Here is a 9608-nt window from a genome sequence, read left to right on the forward strand (position 1 = left end):
GGATGACGGCCTTACTTCAGTCCCAACTATTTCAGAAGCCATAGAATTGATTGAGGACAGCCAGGCTCTCTGTGCGTCAGCGAAATTACGACTTCACAAGCTCGCCAGCAACCGAAAAGATGTCTTAGAGGCCCTTCCAAAAGACGACCGTGCAAGAGACCTCAAAGATCTTGATCTTCGCCACGGCGCTCTATGCATAGAATCGGATACGTTAGGCTTCCGCATAGAACTGAGGGATAAACCACTTTCACTTCGGGGTATCTTTTCTACGATAAGTTCAGTATACGATCCTTTGGGGACAGTTTCACCAGTAATCCTGACTGGTAAGCAGATTTTGCAAGACCTTTGTCGTCCAAAGGTGGATTGGGACGACCCGCTTCTTGATGAAATTATCGCTCGTTGGGAGAGGTGGCGCTCCGAACTACCGCTGTTAGAGAAGGTCAAACTCAACCGCTGTGTGTTAAACCGCCTGGCTTCGGAAGTCCAGTCCAATCGGAAGTACACAGTTTTTGGGATGCAAGCGAATCAGGAATTGGTCAAGTCTCATATCTTCGAACAGTCAACTCCAAAGGAGAAGTTCATGTGAGTTTCCTCATAGCCAAGTTTCGAGTAGCTCCTATCAAGCCGATATCTATTCCCCGTATGGAACTGACAGCGGTTGTCGTATCAGTCAATGTAACGAAGATGTTGCAGAGTGAACTCTACTACGAGAATTTACGATCTGTTTATTACACAGACTCTGAAGTAGTCATCGGCTACATAAGGATTGATGCTCGTCAATCGTTTACACGTATATGTCGGAAACAGCGTACAGCACATCCGTGATCGTAGCGACCGGGAGCAGTGGCATCACGTGCCAGGAAAGGACAATCTTGCGGACGAAGCGTCTCGTTCATCATTAACTGCCAGTCAGTTACTGAACAACAAGAGATGATTCTCCGGACCAGACTTTCTCTGGGAAAGCAATGTACCATTTCTAAACAAGAAAAGCACAGCTCAGCTCTCTTCTGATGATGTTGAAGTGAAGACAAATACCTGCCTCTTGGCGCACTCTCCTGCGCGAGAATATGTTGGTTTACCTCTTCTTTCGTATCTGAATCGCGTTTCTTCTTGGCACAAAGTAAAAACTACAGTCACCTGGATGAGAAGAGGAATAAAGAATCTCCAGTCTGTAATAGCAGCAAGCAATGAAAAGATTCATTCTGCAAAGGACTCAGGAAGATCACCCAATGAACAGGGAAAGCAGTTCTTACCTCTCTCAGTTGAAGAGTTAGTCCAATTCGAGGAGTTTGTTTTGCGCTGCCTCCAATGCCAGTATTTTAACCACGAAATGGAAAAACTAACAAACCTCGAAGGAAATTTGGAGAAATTCCAAGACCGAGATTCTGCGTACCGCAGAAACGACACTTTGAAGAAGAGCTCTCTATATATGTTAGATCCTCTTATTGACAAAAACGAACTGCTGGATTGGTGGTCGTATCCGACGAGCAGATGTTCCACTTGAAGTTAAACACCCGTTGATCTTGCCTAAGAAGGGTCACATCTCCGACTTGATGGTAAGATACTTTCACGAATCGGTTGGCCACCATCAAGGACGTGGAGTCACTCACAAAACAATAAGGCAAGCTGGGTACTGGATTGCAGACGGACGCTCAACTGTAGCCAGAACTATCTCTACGTGTGTCACTTGCCGACGATTTCGCGGCTAACTGCAAACAAAGAAAATGTCTGACCTAGCGGAAAAGCGTGATACACAGGCTGCTCCTTTCCACTACACAGGCATGGATGTGTTCGGTCCCTTTTACGTTAGAGAAGGACGCAAGACACTAAAGCGTTATGGTTTGACCTTCACGTGTCTGGCGTCACGCGCTGTTCCTCTTGAGACTCTCAATACACTGGAAACATATTCTTTCATTAATGCCTTACGCCGTTTTATCAACAGACGAGGAAAGGTACGCGAACTACGTTCTGACCAAGGGACGAATTCCGTTGGAGCTAGGAATGTACTCACCGATGCCTTATAAGAGCTCGACCGTGGCCGCGTTAAGGGGTTCCTCTTAACAAAGGAATGTGACTGGATCGACTTTAACCTGAACGTACGGGCGCCATCTCATATGGGAGGCTCTTGGGAGAGACTTATCAGGCAACAAAACCACAATGATGACACTAGCTAGCAAGAGCATGGAAGTCAGTTAGATGATGAAGCATTACGCACTTTAATGACAGAAGCAGAAAATGTGTTAACAGCCGCCCTCTCACCGTTGAAAACCGATGTGGCCAAGAGTCTCCGGAACCCTTAACTCCTAATCATCTACTAACTTCAAAGACAGAGGTTGTGCTGCCCCCACCTAGTTGTTTGGAACGGTTGGACTTATACTCAAGAAAGAGATGGCGCCGTGTACAGTTCTTGACTAATCAGTTTTGGATAAGGTGGTGCTTAGAATATTCCTCACAGTTTCAGCAGAGACGAAAATGGAATACACCCCAACGGGACAGTAGAGTAGGAGATGTAGTCCTACTTCAGGACGACGACTTGCCAAGAAACCAGTGGCCGCTCGCACGTGTGACTAAGGTCTTCCCTAGCAAAGACGTATTCGCAAGGTCCAACCCCTATTAGCGCGAGAAGGAAGACGGAAGATTTTGGAACGACCAATCCACAAAATGATTTTGTTACTTGCTCATGCCGCAGACCAGGATGTCATCCCCGCCCGAGGAGCCAGTGTCAAGGACAAACAGATTACAATCTGAACTACTTTAAGTAAATGATTTCCATTTAGGGGAGCCATGTAGGAGGAACCCGTGTTCCCCTCTTTTTTACGTCATGTGTGTGTCATGGATTTCTGGGCATGCGCGCTAGTTTTGTTATGTTATCGACCACGCGGTCCGATGCTAGAGCTGGGTCTATGCAGTTGTTTGAAGGCCTATAATCGCTAATCCAAAAGCAAGGTTAAACTTCAATTCGGATCATTTTTTCTTTCCTTCAAAAATACTTTCCCTGCCAATTTTAATTGTTAGTTGTTAAAAGTGTACGCACATCATGTTGTAGCCAAAAAGAATTTACATTGTACAGGTATTTGCTTGGTAAGCATTCAGATGTAAATTTAATTTTGTGCTTATCCTTCTTTATTTAGTCCTGCCTCAAACAACTCATAGCTATGGCAATTCAGACCTTGTGATAATTGTTTAACAATTATTCGCCGAAGAAGTTTATATTATTCAACAATATTAACTGAGCCTGAGGTGAATATTTGTTTTAGTATATACACACGAAGTGATCTCAATAGAGTCAGAGAGGAAACCATGAAAAAAAAACGAGTAGTCTGATTCACGGGTGAATTCACGCGTGAACATGTAGCCGTAAACAGCAGATGCACAAAAGTTGGATCTTTATATAGTATTTTCAAACATGGCAAATCATAGTTTTAATTTTTTTGTAAGCTTTAGCATCAATAATTGAAAAGAAAACATTGAAAGTTTAAATAACTCTTTCTGAGAATAAACACAGAGCTTTATTTGCTTCTGTCAACTCACCGTGAATGAGACAGGTTTTTTGTCACTTCTTGAAAATGCTGTCAACAGCGGCTACGATCGAGGTGAGCGTTGTTTATCTGCAGTGCAGAGTTCTTTGCCATGTTAACTTGCTGGCAAGTACAGTTTTCGAAAATATTCGATTTCCTTTTTTCTTCATAAATTAACTTCTATTTCCAGGCAAAATTGGTCTTGTGAGGAATCCCGAGTTCACAAAACAGTGACGAAGCGGCCTCCTTTTCCTCTGTCGTGATCAATAAGAATATTGCCTCGAGCGTATGAAACTACAGTAAATCACTTCGCAATAAAATTAGGCTGTTTAAACACCATGAAATCATCAACTCTGGGATATTCTTGTATTTTAAAAAAGTTCTTACTCTGAAGCTTGGCAAAACACCCAGTTCAGGACAGTGATTTTGTTTTGCTTTATATACACTGCCTAGCGCGGTGAAATATATATTTTTAACAATTATTCTTTGAAATCGAGGTGAATAGTGGCTAAATATTTACCAAGGCGGGAAGCGGCGAGGTAAATATTCCTAAAGCCACTATTCACCGAGATTAAAAAGAATAATTGTTTTTGTATATACACACAAAGTGATCTCAACAAAATCAGACAGGAAACCATTAAAAAGAAAGCATTAAAAGGTATGATTTGATTGACGGATCAAATCACGCGAAAGTTTAAAAATCTATCTTTGTAGAATTTTCAAACATGGCAATTCATAAGTTTATCACTTCGCAAACAACAGCGTAATGGCTTAAATGAAACCGTTAAAAGTTTGAATTGTTTACTTACCTGAGAAGAAAAATAGAGCTTTGTTGTTTTCTGTTGACTCGCCAAGTTTATAGCCAAAAGGCTTTGTTGTGTCGTTCTTCGCATGAAGTGCTGACAAAAATGGCGGCTTGGTTGCTCGAGGTAAGACGTCGTCTTCCTGTACCATTCTTTTTCCCATTTACTTGAAACGTAGACTTTTTGCAAACATTTGCTTTCAAATTTGTTTGTCATAAATAAACTTCAATTTTTGGGCCAAATTTTCTTGTTAGGAAACGCAGAGTTCACGAAACGGCTTTTTCTACGCGAATGAACGCGATTGGTAAACAATCCATCGAGCACAAAACTCAGCTACAGTAAATGGAAAACGCCATTGTGAATCCTTCCAAGTCTTTTCTTGCCTTAAAAAAGTCAACCCTAGGATTGTGTTGACTTTTAAAAGATCGTTCTCTAAAAACAATGGGAAAAACACCGAGCTCACACATTATCCACTCGCTAGGAGGTGAATATTGTTGAGTAGTGCGAGATAGCGAACCAATCAGATTGCTTAAATCACCAAGATCACTGAGTGTGTATATACTAAGACGTCATAGTCCGAGATAGAGAATCAAGAAGATTGCTTGAATCATCAAGATCACTGAGTGTGTTTATACTAAAATCCAATATGACTGTGTTTAAAGGGAACATACAGCCATCTAATTCATTCAACCTTGTACATCTCCTTTGAAAACATTGATTCACCATCATAGATAGGGTTTAGTCCTAAGTATAATCCCAGTTGACTGTGTTAACAAGAGCAAGTTGCCATCTCATTTATTCGACCTCGTACGCGGTAAATTCCTTTTGCGAACATTGATCAATCTTCATAACTAGGATTTTGTGTCAAGTACAATCCAAACTGACTCTGTTGGCAGGGGCCATCCTGCCATTTCTTTTATTCGAACTCGACCGAACTTGTGCTTTAATTTCTAATTTTGAAAACATTGATCCATTTTGGTAACTAGTATTTAGAGCTAAGTCAAATCCAACCTGACTGTGTGAGCAGGGGCCATACAGCCACCTCATTCTTTGATTTGCACTTGTACATCCTTCTTGGTAACATTTATCCATCTTGGTAGCTAGGGTTTTGGGTAAATGTTATCCAATGTGACTGTCTAAGCAAGGGCTTGATTTCATCACTTTAACCTAGTGACTCAGATTTGGTGCTAGGTAAAAAGGAAATCATCGCTGTGGGAGCAGGGCTCCTTCAATACTATTTGTACATTTTGGTTTGAGAGTACTTAGGTTTTCTGTTGGCGGTTCTCTTGCTGTGGCCTCTGGTGGGGCTGCTTTGTCACTCATTCTTCGCTCCGGGCTGTGTCGGGTATGACCTCACCTTTGCTGGGATGATCTTCTTATGTGTCCGGATCTTCCTAGCTTTATATGCTTAAATTAAATAAACGGCCTCTTTTGTGGCCAAATGTACCCCAAACTGGAATTGTCATTATTTGGTATTCCAGCAAACAGAGCTCACCCAAAGCGAAACTCCACCAAAAGCGATAACTGACTCAATAATTACTATGTAGAGGAACGTGAAACAGAAATATCGATTGGTTACACATGTTTGTTTACCTCCTCAAAATTACTTCGTGTAATGCGTCATGAAACAACGACTGAAGAGAAAGTTATACGAAATATCTTAAGACTATGTAAAGTACTTATCGAGCCTTTTCCCGCTATTCCATCACGGCGAGTGTGCAAATGTTATGTACACCCGGCACAAGTCGCTTGTCTCTTCCGGTCTGCATGTTATAACAAAATTGATCGATATTTCGTGGGCGTTCTTAATAAAACAATTATTTCTTGCGAAGCGCCGAGCGAAGTGAGGTAATAATCTCGTCGCACGCGAAGCGCGCGCGTAGTGCGTAGACCGCGCGCGGATCCTGGCGAGCTGCAAACTCGCAGCTCTCATCTTTGCATGTATATATCCGATGGTGTCCTCCATGACGTCTTACAGTAGTTTGACGTCACGGCGCATGTTTTGTTTCTAGGCAACATGCGACTGAAAGCGATATCCCATCAATGACCAAAGTATTCATAAAGAGCTACAACCAGTTGCAAAAATGTTGAGACACTCCCACGAAAAAACGACCTTTCCTGCTTCAAATCGCTCCTGGTCACAGGTCTCTGAGATATAACACTGACCTCCCTCCTCCCTCCCATTCAAAGTTGTTGCTCCAAGTTTTGAGTATGGTTTAGTATTGCTAGCAACATTGATAAGGGGTGGAGGGGGGATCACAAGCACAAGATCATGGATAGGCCATTTATGCCAAAATACAGTACAGTGTCTCAAGTACTTTTGCAACCGGTTGTAGCTGACTTGTTTATTCATCGTCTGCGAAACAATGTTTACTATCGGTGAATCTCAAGCAATTTCTCATGCAAATGGAACAGAACAGCAAACACAAGAACGCCGACTGTAAATCCTCGCAGGGGAAGATTTGACACCTAAAAACCCCTGGAGGGAGAACGCCGACTTGAAATTCAACGCGAGCAACGAAGAAGGAGACGGCAGCAACAAACAACGGAGCATAAAGAACATCACTCAATGAATTTCGAATGCTGAAGTAATTGTAAGAGCAAATCGGAAGCGATTTTGGATAATTAGCTTTAAGATATGAGCGAACATCACTTTTTGCTCGCAGACGGATTTACACCGTATCGGCTTAGTTGGGCGTCCGTTCTTTAAATGCGATGAAATGCGTTTACGTTGGGTTTTCACTGTCTAAACAGCAGTTATTCTTCTGAAAAATACCTTTAAATTTTTTTTTTCATAGGGCTCAGTCAACTGTATACAGGTCGCGCTGGCGGAAGTGCGAGGGGAAAAGGTTTCAATAATATATATTCGAAATTTTTTTTCACTGTGTTCCATGTGGCCCAGCGGTAACGATGCGCGCCGGCGTGTCGAACAGAGCAGAACCTTTTTCTCCTCGCTTCTTTTCTTTTTTCTTTTTCTTTTCGCTTAGTTCTCTTTTTAGTTACTGCAGTTTTGTTTCGTTTCTTTATATGGCTTAAAATTTTAAGATTTATAAATTTTCTTCTCTATTGCCATATCTTGCCGTTCCCCCGAAGTCCTTCGCGAGGTCCTGCAGGCGAGTTAACTACTAATTTACTAAACAAAATCAAACAGCTTATGCTATCAAACAGTGTCCAGTCAGTCAGTAAGCTTCCAGAATTCTACGCAAGAAATGCAATAAATACAGATAGTGTACGCTTGTGTAAATAACTCGTTTAAGATTTTAATAAAGTCAGACTCAACTTACAAGTTTGAAATCTCGTATGCTGGACCTTCCAATAAATCTGCACTTATCGTTTTTAACTTATTATGTCTCAAATCGCTGCAAAACGATAGAATTGAAATCCATTAATGCATGTCTTGTAAGAACCTAAGAGTATTAATCGATAATTAAATAAAAGCTTTATAAAACAGTAATGCGAAGATAACGTCATTTGCAAGGATAACAGAGATGGAAGAATAAATTGTCATGCGTACGATTCATTGCCTTCCAGTTTTCAGGTAAAACACGTTATATAGAAAACTAAAAAGAATAAACTGCAGTGTAAGGAAAAAGAAAACCTCTCTTTAAGTCAAGGAGTTTCAAAAGACCAACTTGCCAATAACAGACTTGATACTTCTGGGCTCATAAAACAGTAAGGAATATCTCTGAATTTGAGGATCGTCAAGGAAGGGTTTCCAAATTTATTTAGTTTTTAATTTGGACTGGAAAGAATCCTACTAAACTGAACCTAAAGCTTGTTTCTTACATGTATCTCCTCGAAACTAACGATCTTTAGTTCAAATGGCGATTACGTCACTACAGTTCAGCAGAAGAATATCTCTAACTAAAGTCTAATGTCGTCCTCTGCGCCCGCTATTCCTAAATTATTTCAGTCAATGACTAAATCTTGGGGAAACCTCCTTTTTACGAGTTTTTGGCTTTTTGAGGTCTCCTTTGATCTCAACTGTATTACGTATATTATGTAACTCATCTTGTAAATTGTATTTGAGATTAAGGTATGTTGTGTTTTAATTATGGTATCACGATGAATTTATCCCAAACTGGTTGTAATGATGAAGCGGTGGTTGCAAAATAATAATAATAATAATAATAATAATAATAATAATAATAATAATAATAATCCTCGTTTTGTTGTTATTTTTCCTCAAACAATGCGGCTCAGGCGCGATTACATAGTTAGAGATATCTTTGACCGATCGGGCATCCTGCTGTCTTGCTTAAAACTTACAGAGTTGTCAGGTTTTTCATGGCTCGGAACGTTCCACTTTGGATGAACTTCAGGTTGCAATTGGAGATATATCTGAAACATAGTCAGTAGTAAAGGGGATTGCTTCCGCCAGTAGCAAATCAGCGTTGAGCATTTTGAACCACTGGACACAAATGGACCAATCAGCATGTCAATCGTTTTCTTAATTTACTACTATAATTTATCAGACCAGTTAAGGTGTCGAACTTCTCACTAGATTTGGCTAATTTGAAGTTCAACTTTTATTTGAAAAGGGCTCGAATTGTTTTGTTGAGTTTACCTTTTTGACACTTAATTGCAAACTCAGATTAGCTGTATTTTAATTCATAACTAATTATACTATCGTGTTATGTTTATGCAAACACGCCCATAAGAAACAATCAACTACAACCTCCAGGACTACTACCAGAAGAAGCAGAAGCGATTCATTTTAGCAGGTTTTTGTCATAGAAGGTTGGGTATTTTGTTTACTAATCCTGCAGTCTTTCATTACTGTTTTGATGATTCGTCTTTGACCACTGCACTTTACTTTCTCTAGTGTGAACATTTTGAAAAAACAACATTTCGATTACAGTCGGCATCAGGTTTTATTTTAATAGTAGAAACAGCTAGTTTTCTACTACATAATCTGAAAAAGTATTTACTTATTATATTGTTTTTGCTTAGCAATGCTTCCCTTTTTTGCCTTTTTGATGTGGATGAATGACAAAGGCATTTTTAGACACTTAAAAGTTTTTTTTTCTTTTAAATTGCTGCTAACAACTTACAACAGTCTCATCATTTCAAGACCGGCAAAAGTATCAGCTGTCAAGATCGGCCCTATCGGATTTCCAATTATATTTCTGCAAAGTTAAATGTAACTACAGTCAATATAATATCTGAAACCTCACATATTTTAAACGTGGGAGAATAGATCTTGGTTCAACACTTGCAAGGTAATCGCTGTTCTCAAAGGCAACCCTACAGTTGCAAAAAGAAAGCCCGAAATAAAAATCCGGGC

At 40.3% G+C, this 9608-nt stretch overlaps 1 pseudogene; it reads right to left on the bottom strand.

Annotated features, from left to right (window-relative positions):
- Window positions 1-8620, bottom strand: part of LOC140938214 (uncharacterized) — a 45608-nt pseudogene extending 36988 nt beyond the window's left edge.
- Between the last annotated feature and the right edge of the window lie 988 nt (window positions 8621-9608).

Source organism: Porites lutea, chromosome 5 (assembly GCF_958299795.1).
Source record: "Porites lutea chromosome 5, jaPorLute2.1, whole genome shotgun sequence".
Lineage (NCBI taxonomy): Eukaryota > Metazoa > Cnidaria > Anthozoa > Scleractinia > Poritidae > Porites > Porites lutea.